Source organism: Alexandromys fortis, unplaced genomic scaffold (assembly GCF_014885135.2).
Source record: "Alexandromys fortis isolate MF-2015 unplaced genomic scaffold, M_Fortis_MF-2015_v1.1 scaffold_72, whole genome shotgun sequence".
NCBI classification, from domain to species: domain Eukaryota; kingdom Metazoa; phylum Chordata; class Mammalia; order Rodentia; family Cricetidae; genus Alexandromys; species Alexandromys fortis.
This window is the reverse complement of record NW_026067969.1, coordinates 2,367,577-2,380,304: the sequence shown is the minus strand read 5'-3', so window position 1 is coordinate 2,380,304 and position 12,728 is coordinate 2,367,577.

Here is a 12,728-nt window from a genome sequence, read left to right as displayed (position 1 = left end):
TGCAACTTTGCAAACTCTGTCTCTCCGCATGTTCAACGTATTGGAATAGACAGAGAGCCCCGAGCTCAGTTAGAGTTGGGTTTTTATAGTAGTAAATGTGGGGGTGAGAGGTTTCTGAGGTTCAAGACCCCTGATTGGCTGACATTTGTCTAGAGGTGTCTTGGTGTGTGCTGGCAGGTGATTCTTTCTACAGCATTGGAACACTAGGCATTTCCTTTGGATGGTCTGTTCTTGGGTGGTGCTCAGGTAATCTTAGTTTATGGTCCTTTCTGCAACCAGGTATTGCTTCAGGGTAAACTACTGAGACTTAGGCCTCCTTAAACTTATCGATGGCTGAGTCCTACACTGGCAGGTGATTATGGTTGGAAGTAAAGAACTTCCTTTGGGTGATTTGTTCATATTTAGCTTATCATGGCTGGTTCCTACATTTCCCCCTTCACAAGCACCGCTGCCAAAACCCAATCTTAGGTCCTGCGTGCCCCTGGTTTTAAGGAGGTATGGAACTACTTAAATTAATAAATCTATTCATTCACCACTCTAGACCTAGTATATTAACAGGCATTATAGGGAGTTATCTTGTCCCCATGCCAGGGAGTTCCCCCTTGTCTCAGCCTTTCAATCTATTTTGGGAAGGGGGCATGGGATGACGTGTTCTTTTCTGCAACTACTTCAAGCTGACATTGGGGCATTGTTATTCAGGCCCAAGCAGGTTGAAAGGCTAGCCAAAGGTAGGGAGGAAATTTAGGCAATGGGCACTCATCAGACTTTGTTGCAGGGACAGGGATTGTTCATGTTCATCTCAGCTGGACCGGTCCACATCAGCTGTCAGGAAGTCCAGGGCTCACCGCTGTCACGAGCCATTTCCCCCCTAAAAATCATTACAGAAACCATCATCCTGGGGAGTCTGCAGGGAACCTCACACCAATAATTATGTTCTATTGAGAACCTGCCTCACATCCAATTAACTGTTAATCTGTTAGCAGAACACGCCTCACATTCCAGCTATCCAGGGAACCAGGTGTGGCAACTTGTGACTTCCTGGCTTACCTCCTGGCCTACGTGACCTGGAACACGCGGCAAGAATCCAGTTTCCCTGCCCCTCAAAGTCCTCATCCCGGGCCTATATAAGCAGCAACCATGACCCTAATAAACCGGAGGCTTTGACAAATCTGCTTGGCCTCCTTCTTCTGTCTTAGCTCATTCCCTTCCAGGTAGCGCCCCTCCGAGACCCTGGAATAACTGATTGCAGGGTGGGTTACAAACCCCTAGACTGAGTGACCCACCCAACGCAATCGACACACCGCTATTCAGAGCAGGTTGTAGTCAGCAACTGATGCTGTTGTGCCCAGATTACGACCCCCAGAGAGAGACCACCAGAGAGGCCCAGACTGTAGTAAGCAAGGTTTAATCAGCATAATATAAACATGTTTGGAACTCCTCTCCATCCCCGTTGTAGTGAGGTAGAGAGGAGTTGTATCTCCTCTGTAGGGTAAGCTTTTTAAAGGCATAACTACAAAGAGAATCTTTGAAGCTGCTTTGGCACAGGTACAAGGACTTTTGCTCCCTCCCATTTTGTTAAGTCAGCTTTCTCCTTGTTCTTAGAGCACAGCCACTGTTCTTGAGTTAGGCCATCTTTATCAGCCTGTACCAGGTGGCTGGCTGGGCTGAGCTAAGTGACCTTGTGATAGGGGAAGGCCACTCTCTTCCTAGGAAAACATTCTGCTAGGAAATTTCTTCTCACCCCTTTGAGAATAAGGGATGAGGGTTCCACAATGCTTAGATGCCTCTGCCAGCCAAGTGGAAGCCTATTGAGATAAGTTTAAACTCGGAACAGAAATTAAAATTTATGTACTTAAAGAAAAACCCATATTGTAGAAAAAGAGCAGATAACAGTATCTGTAAACAGAAGGAATAGATTCATATGTTTGAGTCCTAGAAAAAAACTACAGATTTTGGTTAGAAGCATGTATACTTTCCTGCTGTCCAGAGAACCAACCATGTATGGTAGCTTTAGAATGAGCTAACAAGTCGCTAAAGCTTTGTGGAAGGATCTGGATACCTTTTGCTGTTAAACTGACATTATAACTGCCCTAGCCATTAATACTATCTGAGGTCTCAGAAGGATAAAAAAGTATATCTGAGTACAGACCAAATAGTTTCCAAGTCTATTAAAAAATGACAGGGACCAGAGTCCATACACAGTTAGTCATACCCAGGTCTCCATAGCACTGGAGGCAGAAATATCCAGAACAGCAGTCTTACTGTCTCAGCCAGGCCCATAAGGTGAATATTTTTCCTATGGAAAAGGGACATGGAAAAGACTGACCTTATTTTATCTAAGCAAAAGTGGTGCAATCTATTCTCCAATGTCCTGCTGTTTGTTCAGCCTGGGCTGGGTCCTGGCAGCAGGTGAGCAGGTATTATACTCGGGCACCTTACCCAGTGATCAGCGTCATCATAATCCAGGTGGAGACATCATGGTGTCCCATAATTCTTCTTTGGAGACCTTGGGTTGAAAGACCCTACAGACCCCCTCCTCAAAACCCGCAGCAGCCAGCCTGCTCTCGTAAGAACATCCCATGTGCTTGAGAGAGCAGGATGAGATAGGATGACTGCAAGGCAGGATATCAATAAGATAGGACATCAACAAAGCAGGTTGACTGCAAAACAGGGTATCTATAAGATAGGAACAGGATGACTTTTGCTGACACCCATGCAGAGAGAGGAAACCATTCATGCCCCCGCCTCATTCCGATAACCACGCTTTTGCTTCTGTAAACTTGCTTTTTGCTCTTCCCTATAAAAAACTGGCCCTCCAGTTGGCAGGCGCGCAAGTCCTCCGAAAGACTTTGCTGCCCGCAGGTACCTGTGTTTACCGTCTCGGCCTGTTCCTTGGCATGGGGAGGTCTCCTCCTGAGAGAAAGTCCTCTTTGAGGGTCTTTCAGGGTTACTGCTAGGATCTTGGAATCTCTGTCTAATACAATAAGCTTTTTAATCATTATTTTAAATGCCATATTCTGCAAATCTCTGAAATATGAGGGTTGCCTAGGTATGTCTGATTAGACAAACTTTGTTTCTCATTATTTGTTTTAAGTTTGACTTTGAAAACATATACAGGGAACTAAATAAGGCTATTCCTGTAACTAATCATATCAGCACTTTAAGGATGACTGACTAACTTGTATTTCCTAACAGTCTATAATAAGTTAGCAGCTTTCACAAGACTAGAACTCCACACTCTAATGATTCTGAATTAAAGCTAATAAACCGAATTAGTTTTTTTTTTTTTTTTCCCCCGAGGTGGGATTTCTCTGTAGCCCTGGAGCCTGTCCTGGAACTAGCTCTTGTAGACCAGGCTGGCCTCGAACTCACAGAGATCCACCTGCCTCTGCCTCCCGAGTGCTGGGATTAAAGGCATGCACCACCACCGTCAGACCAGAAATTAGTCATTCCGAGGGTAAACACAGAACAAGTGTATATCTAGCTGTTACTACTGTCTCCTTCAAAGGCAAGGAACAGGTCCCAGGGTGAAATGGGAACCGGAGGGCAGCTAGGAGCTAGCATTGCCCTAGGGCAAACTGAGCCCATCTATAGAACTCATCTTGGCAGGTGTGTACTAAGTTGACCTGGGAAAGCTGCCCTGGGCCCTACATTTCCCCCCCTTCAGAAGTACCAATGACAGGCTCAATCATGGGTCCTGTCTTTCCAGGGGCTCAAGGGGGTGATGCTGGGACCTCAATACCATCAGCTTTCTCCTTGTTCTTAGAGCACAGCCACTGTTCTTGAGTTAGGCCATCGAAGAGTATTGACCCATTCTTGAACAAAAGCCATCAGTTTGTTGATAAGAAGCAAGCTTATCAGGGGCCTGTTAGAGCTGGAAACAAGGTTGTTAACCAGGGAGACCAGCTCAGCAAGTTTTCATCCAGCTTCCTGTGAGTGTTCTGTTCCCTATCATTAACAAAGCCATTGAATCTCCAATTACCCCAGGGTGACTGACATAGAAACAATATTCTTTTCCCAGAAGAGGAGGTCCAAACCTCTAGAATGTCTGGGTGGAAAGTTCCATCCTAAGTCCCATCCCCTGGGAGTTGCCTCAGTCCAGAATCCACCTCTGAGAAAGGCCACCAAACAATGACCCCTCCCCAGAGATGCTCAAGACCACTCCCACAGGATCTGCCCCCCACCCCCACCCCCAGAGAACAAATGCAGGGTTTTCTGGTCTTTCTTCCTCTCTGGGGGTTGGAATGCCACCGGGGAGCGTTAGTATCCATTAAACCTGGGCTTTTTCTAATTCTGTTTGATTTGGATTATTGTGTCGGCGGAGAGGTTTATCAGGCTGCAAAAACTTATCAGTATGAATTTCATTGTGCTTAATGGGGTGGTTTGAAAGAGAATACCCCCATAGGCTCAGGCATTTTGAAAACTTGGTCCCCAGTTGGTGGTGCTACTGGGGAGTTCAGGAAGTGCAGCCTTGCTGGAGGAAGTGCGTCCTAAAGGGTGGGCTTTGAGACTGTAGAGCCTCATCCTGCTTCTAGTTCACTGACTGCTTTGCTGGTGTAGCAAAGGCTGAGAGCTCTCAGCTTCCTGTTCCCGCTGCCATGCCGGGCACTTGCTGCTGTGCTTTCCTGCCATGATGGGGTTATGCCCAAATCCGTGGGGTCCCCACAAAAGCCAACAAAGGAGACCGAGTCCCATAAGTAAAAGCAAAGAGCCTTGTTGTTACTCAAGTTTGCAGACTCGGTCTCTCCGCATGTCCAACATATTGGAATATCCGGAGAGCCTTGAGCTCAATTAAAATAGGGTTTTTAAGTAGTAGGGGTAGGGGTGAGAGGTCTCTGAGGTTTAGGGCTCCTGATTGGCTGACATTTGTTTAGGGGTGTCCTATTGAGGTACGCTGGCAGGTGCCTCTATCTACAGTGGTTGGATTGTCAGGCATTTCCTTTGAATGATCTGCTCTTGGGTGGAGTCAGGCAATCTCAGCCTGTGGTTCCTCCTGCATCCAGGCATTGTCTCAGGGTAAACTATTGAGACCCCAGACTCCATTTAAATTCATCAATGGCCAGAATCCCAGGTGATAATTGTTGGAAGTAAAGAGCTTCCTTTGAGTGACCTGCGCAGACTTAGCTTATCATGGCTGGCCCCCACAATGGGCTCATCTCTCTGGAACTAAATGGCAAAATTAACACCTTCCTTAAGTTGCTTTTGGCCACTGTGTTTTATCACAGCAACACAACGGAACAGTAACTTCTACAGTTAAAAATACATCACGGTTTATAAAGATGTGAGTTTGGGGAGTGGGGCAAGGCGACCCTTCCTTCACACTTTGTTACCTGAGTCACACAGCAGAGGCCTGACTCTGGGGCACAACTGACTGGACTGGTATGCTCATCCCAAGTGATGAACTGGTGAGGAAACTGGTGGAGAATTGGGGAAAAGAGCAGTAATTCCACTGGAAGACAGGCCTGAGGGTATTGGTAGCAGCCTTGAAGTTTGTAATTGGGGAGAGAACAGGGCAAATTCAGAGTGGGGGGGGAATCAAGGTCCTGGGTGAGGAGGATAGCCATTAGGCTGAGGAAAATTGTTTCTACTCAGTGGACAGTCTCAGTTTGCTTCATATTTGTATGTGATCATGGAATCCAAGCTGAGCTGGGAGGGAGAGCAAAGAAGCAAAACCAATCAATCAGATACAGACACATGAAGACAGCAGTAGCCGGGCACTACTAGCAGTGGTTTCCTGGCCTTGCTTGCAGGGGCCTCCAGTCAGGGAAAGCTGGGCCCTCTGCTACACTGCAGGAAAGAATATCAAAGTGAGGGGGCTGGAGAGATGGCTCAGTGGTTAAGAGCATTGCCTGCTCTTCCAAACGTCCTGAGTTCAATTCCCAGCAACCACATGGTGGCTCACAACCATCTGTAAAAGAGGTCTGGCGCCCTCTTCTGGCATGCGGACATGCACACAGACAGAATATTGTATACATAATAAATAAATAAATATTAAAAAAAAAGAATATCAAAGTGAGCCAAATGAAGTCAAGTTAGTGAGTTTATGTTGGAGGAAGATAGCTGATAGACCCAACCGGGCTGTAGCCGGCCAAGCTCGAATGAGCATGCGCTGTAGTAACTTTCCCCTTGGACCAACCTGGAGTCTGCTGTGGTGGCTAGAGACTGCTAACATGTTCTTATTTCCCCACCTATACTTCCTGCCTGGCCAATTAGTGTTTATTTAAAACATGATTAACAGATTACAAATCCTCCCACACCACTTCCCGGTACCTCAACCATGAGACTAAAATCTCATAAAGCTAAGGAATGGGCTGGATCCAGATGTCAAAGCCACAGCTTTAATCTTACCCATATTGCTTAATAAATTAAAGACAAAAAGGAGAGATATACAGTAAAAAAAGATTTTAAAAAAATCCTCTAAATGGTTTACTATGTGTTAAAAATATATGCTGGCTTGAGAAAAAAGGTTAAAGTTCTTAAAATTAAAAAAAAGAGAGTAGTTGGGTGTTGTGACACACATCTTTAACCCAATGCCTGCGAGACATTCCTTTCAAGTATGCCAGTCCCTACCATCAGAGGAGAGTATCATAGGTGTCAGGGTACATACTCTCAAATCCTGGAGGACTGTGGATAGATGATTAAAAAAAAAAAAGACCATTCAGCCAACTGTTCCCAAATGCTTGGGACAGCAAAACCATCTTCACCCGCTGTATCCCAGTGACAGTTCCAGGATAGCTCTCTTCCGACTTGATTCAAAACACTATTACTGTTGTACACGGTTTGCTATTGAGTGGCCACGAGGCCAGGAGAATGTAGGGTAGCTTCTGATAGCACCCAATGACATTGTAGCACTCATCCTTGTCCCTGATTGTCCCCAGGATGGATTGGCAGATGCATCCTAAGATTCCCCTAGACATGGAGTAAAAGGGCTCCCAGCACCCAAATGGTACTTCATGATATCTTTAACTCCAGTTCCAGGGGATCCAGTGCGGTCTTCTGGCTTCCGTGAACACTAGTCATGCATGTGGTGTACAGACACACATACAAGAAAAACATACATACACATAAAATAATTAAAAAAGAATACAAGGAGGGGTTAATGGGGTCCTATCCTTCCCTCGGAATTTATATGTTGTTACTGGTTGACAGGTGAGAGAGAAAGAGAGAGAGAGAGAGAGAGAGAGAGAGAGAGAGAGAGAGAGAGATTTCTTCAGTGCTGTAACCACTGATAAAGTGCTCATTGCTTCTGTGAATGAACTTTCACCCATGCTTCTATAAGCAATCCTAATTCATACACACACACACACACACACAGGATATGAATGTAGCAGGGGGTTAGATGGGAGGACGAATGGATCAGTAGGAGTGGGAGGGGATGATGGTATAACAGAGATGTGAATGTGATAAATCACATTGTGCATATATACATAATTATATACATAATGAGACCCACCATTATGTATAACTAATATATGCTAATAAAAGTCATTTTAAAAAAGAACAGGCTTGGTGGTCTCTAGTCTGGTCCAGCTCATGGCCTATCAACAAGTCATAAAGATGAAAGTGACATAACAAGACATGGTGGCCATCAGCTAACTGGCTTCAGGTGCTTCCTTAGTAGGGGAGTTTCGTCTTCTCTTTTTGATGGTGGTTCCACTTTCAAATGATCTTGCAATAACGTATTTCTGTGTCTTGTCCCTTGGTATCTTTCTAATTCTAAAAACCAGTGAGTGGGGACCCTACACCTTCCCAAGGCAAAGAGAGACGAATATTAAGGAAGCATGTGGACAAGGCTGTCACTCTGTCACCGTTGTTGGAGAGTTCTGTCCTCTGTGTATAGCAGCTACAACCTTCATCAGAGCAGCTTGCAAGAGACTCCAAAGATCAGGTTTGTCCATGGATGATGTTCCTGCATGGAAGAGATGCGATCCTCACCAGAGATTCTGGCCAAGCCCCCTCTACCGCCTAGCCAGTCTGCTGTGGGAGCCATCTATTATGCGGCAATTTCCTCTAGTTGAGCAATTCCCTCTGGGAAGGATTGAAAAGCTCAGAAAGTAAACAAGGTCACATGTCTGGGAAAAGGAAACTTGGATGATTCTGGAAGGCTCCTTCCCGTCTTTTTAAAAGGAGTAAATAGCCGTTGGAGGAGACTATCAGATCAGCCAGTCCACAGAGAGAGGACAGTCTCTGACTGGAGAGCTGCCTGTAAACTTGAGAGAGCACCAGGGCTGCAGCCTTCTTGAGTTGTCACCGTGTTGGGTGGGCTTTCGGTAGGGCAGTTGGTTTTTGAGTCTCCCCTGCTCCTGTATGTAGCCCCTCATCCATACTCCTGTTAGGAACCCCAGTAAAATATGCTTGCTCACCATGGCTTGCTCAGCCTTTCTTCTGTAACACAGGGCCATACACCTAGGGATGGCAATGCCCATAGTAGGCGGGGCCCTCTTGAAAGACCCTACAGACCCCCCTCAGAATCTTCAGCTAGCATGCTCCCGTGAGAACTTCCTGTTTGTTTGAAAGATTTTCAGGACCAGCAGCTAGCCGGCTCTCATGAGAACATCCTGTTTGTTTGAGACCCTCAGGACCCCCTCAGGACCTGCAGCTAGCCTGTTCTCATGAGAATATCCCGTTTGCTTAGGATAACAGGATACCTGTAGTCGGCACATGGGCCAAACTTAGAATATTAGCAGTTCACAAAAGGAGCAGTTGCCCCTATGAAAGACCCCAGCTTAGCTACTGTAATGTCATTTTGCAAGGCTTTGACAAAAAAACAAATGTAAGTGCAGGGTGAGGTCAGGGCCCCTATCTACAAAACAGAATATCTGTGAAATAGGATGTCTGCAAAACAGGATATCTGTTGCCATACATCTGTGCTGGGAGAGGAAAAACTACATGTACCCATCACATTCGAACTGACCAATGAGATCTCTGTAACCATGCATGTCTGCTTCTACTGCCCGTTTCCATATAAAAGACCCCTGCCCAGCCTGAGGGCGTGCAAGTCCTCTGAAGAGACTTTGCTACCCGCAGGTACCTGTGTATACTCAATAAACCTCTTGCTGATTGCAGCCTGTGGTTTCAGACTGTTCCTGGGGGGTCCTGGGGTCTTCTCCTGAGGGAAGGTCCTCTGGGGGGGTGTCTTTCACTCTAACCTCTCTACCACTGATCAAGAGAATGCCCTGCAGCACTGCTCCCCCCCCCCCCCAGGGTTTCTCCATAGCTTTTGGTTCCTGTTCTGGAACTAGCTCTTGTAGACCAGGCTAGCCTCAAACTCACAGAGATCTGCCTGCCTCTGCCTCCCAAGTGCTGGGATTAAAGGCATGCATCACCACTGCCCAGGAATAAATGGAATTTTTAAATGGTCTAGTAACTGGGAAAATCTAAGTATTTTTTTTTTTAATTTGTTTGTTTGTTTGCTTTTCAAGACAGGGTTTCTCTGTAGCTTTGGAGCCTGTCCTGGAACTAGCTCTGGTAGACCAGGCTGGCCTCGAACTCATAGAGATCTGCCTGCCTCTGCCTCCCGAGTGCTGGGATTAAAGGCGTGCGCCACCACTGCTGGCCCTGCAGCACTGCTTACAGGCAATCTGATGGAGACATCTTCTCTGCTGAGTCTCCCTCTTCACCTGTGACTCCAGCTTGTGTCACACGGACAAGACTAACAGCGATGCCGCCGAAAGAAAAGAGTTCTGTTCTGTTTTGTTTTTCAAGGCAAGGTTTTGCTGTATAACAGCTCTGGTTGTCCTGGATCTCGTTTTTTAGACTAACCTGGCCTCAAACTCACAAAGACCCCCTGCCTCTGCCTCCTGAGTGCTGGGATTAAAGGCATGCGCCACCACCGCCCGGTGCTTACAACCATCTGTAACCCTGGTTCTAGGGGTTGCCTCTTCTGAGCCCTGTGGGCATCAGGAATGTTTGTAGTGCAAGATGCATGGAAAACACCCATATATACAAAATGGATAAAAAGTCTTTTTTTTAAAAAAAAATGTATAAAAGATAAAATTTAATTCCACAGCTGAGCTACTTTATGAGGTCACACCTTTCCATCCATCTCCTCTCTTAAACCCCCTTCTTGCCACCACTCTCCTTATCTCCTTCGTATACCTGTGTTCTCCTGTCCCCCTTCCTTAGTAGCCCCCTCCCTATGAACATGTCCCTTTAACAAGAGCATTGCAATGGAAAAGGTGAATCAGTCAGTGGAGTACAGTGCCTCGGAGTACACCACTCTAGCCCTTTGGGCTCATGCTGTTATGAGGGAAGAGAGAAGGCTCTTGACAGAAAAAGACCTCCAGTTAAATATGGCATTGGAAGTGTGTGCCTTTAAATATTATCTAACACTCACACAGGTAGCAGTGAGGTACATAAAGGGCACCAGCAAAGCAATTCCATTATCATGTGTGTGTGTGTATGTTAGGGGCGGGGCAGGCTGCACTCTAGGGGCCAAAGGAGATGGCTGAGGCCAACCTACACAGATACAGATTAATCAAAAATGGCTGTTGGTTCAAGGGAAACAGTATTCTGCTACCCCAAGCAGACCCACGGAAAGTTATTAAGGGATTTCAGGACTCATGTCACCTGGGAAGAGACGCAGTAGCTGCTCTGGTCACTTGTGTCTCTGGAAGAAAGGGATTAAGATTGATAATCTCAGAAGTTGTCAGGGCATGCCTCTGCGTCTCTGTAGTAACCCAGGAGGTGGGGCCAGCTATTACCTTGAGCACACAGCACAAAGAGGAAATATTCCCAGAAGACTGGCAATTAGATTTTACCATAGCCACGCTTTAGGGCGTATAATACCTTCTGGGACTTCAGCGCCTGGCTGATGCTTTCTCGGGGTTCTCGGGGTGCACTGAGGCCTGGCCAGCCTAGACCAAAGACTCAAGAAGCTGCCAAGACTGTTTTGGAAGAAGATTTCCCCCCACCATGAACTCTCCAAATCACTCCAAAGTGACAACGGTCTTCCATTTATCTTTAAAATAACCCAAGAGGTCTCACAGGCCTTGGACATATCCTACTATCAGCACACTTCTCTTTGGGTAATGTAGACTGGACAAAGTCACCTATTAGGAGCTTCCTGGCCAAAATATGCCCAGGGATGTGCTTATCTTAGCTTTCTGATGCTTTATTAAAAAGTAGAATCTGGCCAGATATGGTGGCCCAGGCTTTTAATCCTGGCATTTAAGGAGGGGCAGGTGGATCTTTGTGAGTTTGGTGGTAACTGCTGAGTCTACATAGCGAGTTCCAGGCCAGCTAAGGCTACACAATGAGACCCTGCCCAAAGAATGATAAAACTCTTAGATTATAATAAATAATCAAGCTCTTTTAGCTCCCGAGGATATCCAAGAGGAGTCCCAGTGAGGGCCCAGCATTGGTAGAGTAGCAAAACCAGAGGCCTTGAACCAGACCAATGGCTCTTGGCAACGAATACTTGCAAGTAAAGATGTATGGATAAAAGGGCTTACTGTGTGACTCACTGTGTCACACTGCAGCTTCCATGATGAGATTTTCTCTTTTTTTTTTTCCTCTTAACCTTTATTTTATCTTATTTTGGGGAGGTTGCAGTGGCAGAGGATAAATACAAAGGGATGGGAAATGAATGGAATCGAGACACATGATGTGAAAGACACAAAAAATAAATAAAAAGTCAAAAAACTTATTTTTTAAAAAAAAAGAGAAAGAAAGAAAAAAGAAAAATGAACAGCCCACAGATCACCAGCGCTTTTATCTGTGAGGAGCTGCGATGATTGAGAGTGGAGATCGGAGAGAAGGGAGCGCCTCGCTGTGCATTCTGGGTAGAGGGGCCACTGCCCAGGGCTTCTGCCTCTGCTAGGTGGAAGCCCGCACTGGAAGTACAGATCGGGGGGCAGTGAAAGGCTGCCTCACTCTGAGTGGCACATTGACCATTCCTGAATGGAGGCCACAGCTGGAAGGGCCTGTGAAGGCGTAAGTCACAAACAATGCCACACCAGTTTGGAGTTATGATTAATAGGGTGTTATTTATTTAAAGGGGAAAACTTACAGATCACCGTCCCAGACAACAGCCATCTGCACAACCAGGAAGGGAGTCTAGTCTCTGTCGGAGCAGGAAGTGAAGAGAGCGAGCAGAGGAAATAGCCACTTTTTTTAAAGGTAGAGAGACCATGCCCCAATGGGCTGGTATCACAGCAGCTATTGGTTGGAGGGGCGGAAGGACCTCCCGCAACAGGCCTGCACCAGCTGAGCTCAGAGGACCTGCTCTTTCTCCTGAAGACCCAGGTCACAGCAGCCTGTCTTGATGTCTCCCTTCGCCAGCATCTTCAGAACCCAATGTGTCAGAGTCTCTAGGACCAAGAGTTTTCCATCTAGATGTAACTCCAAGGTGTGGAGAATATCACTGGCCTGTGGGTTGTTTCGTGGATGTGGATTCAAGGTGCTCAGGGCAGGGAAATGATGCCCTGTTGGAGTCAGGAGAAGGAGCACTGGGGACATGGGTTCCATCTCCAGTGCTGGATAAACCTGGGGTGGCAATGCATGCCTGTGATCATGACATTTGGGAAGGGGAAGCAGCTGAGATTCAAGGACGACCTACTGAGTGTGTCCAGGACAGCCTGGGATACAGAACACCCTGCTGAGAGATAGAGAGATAAAGAGATGAGGGAGATAAAGAGGAAGGAGAGACATTGAGAGGAGGAAGAGGAAGGAGAGGAAGAGATGAGAGGGAGAGGAAGGAGAGATGAGAGAGAGAGGGTGCAGAGATA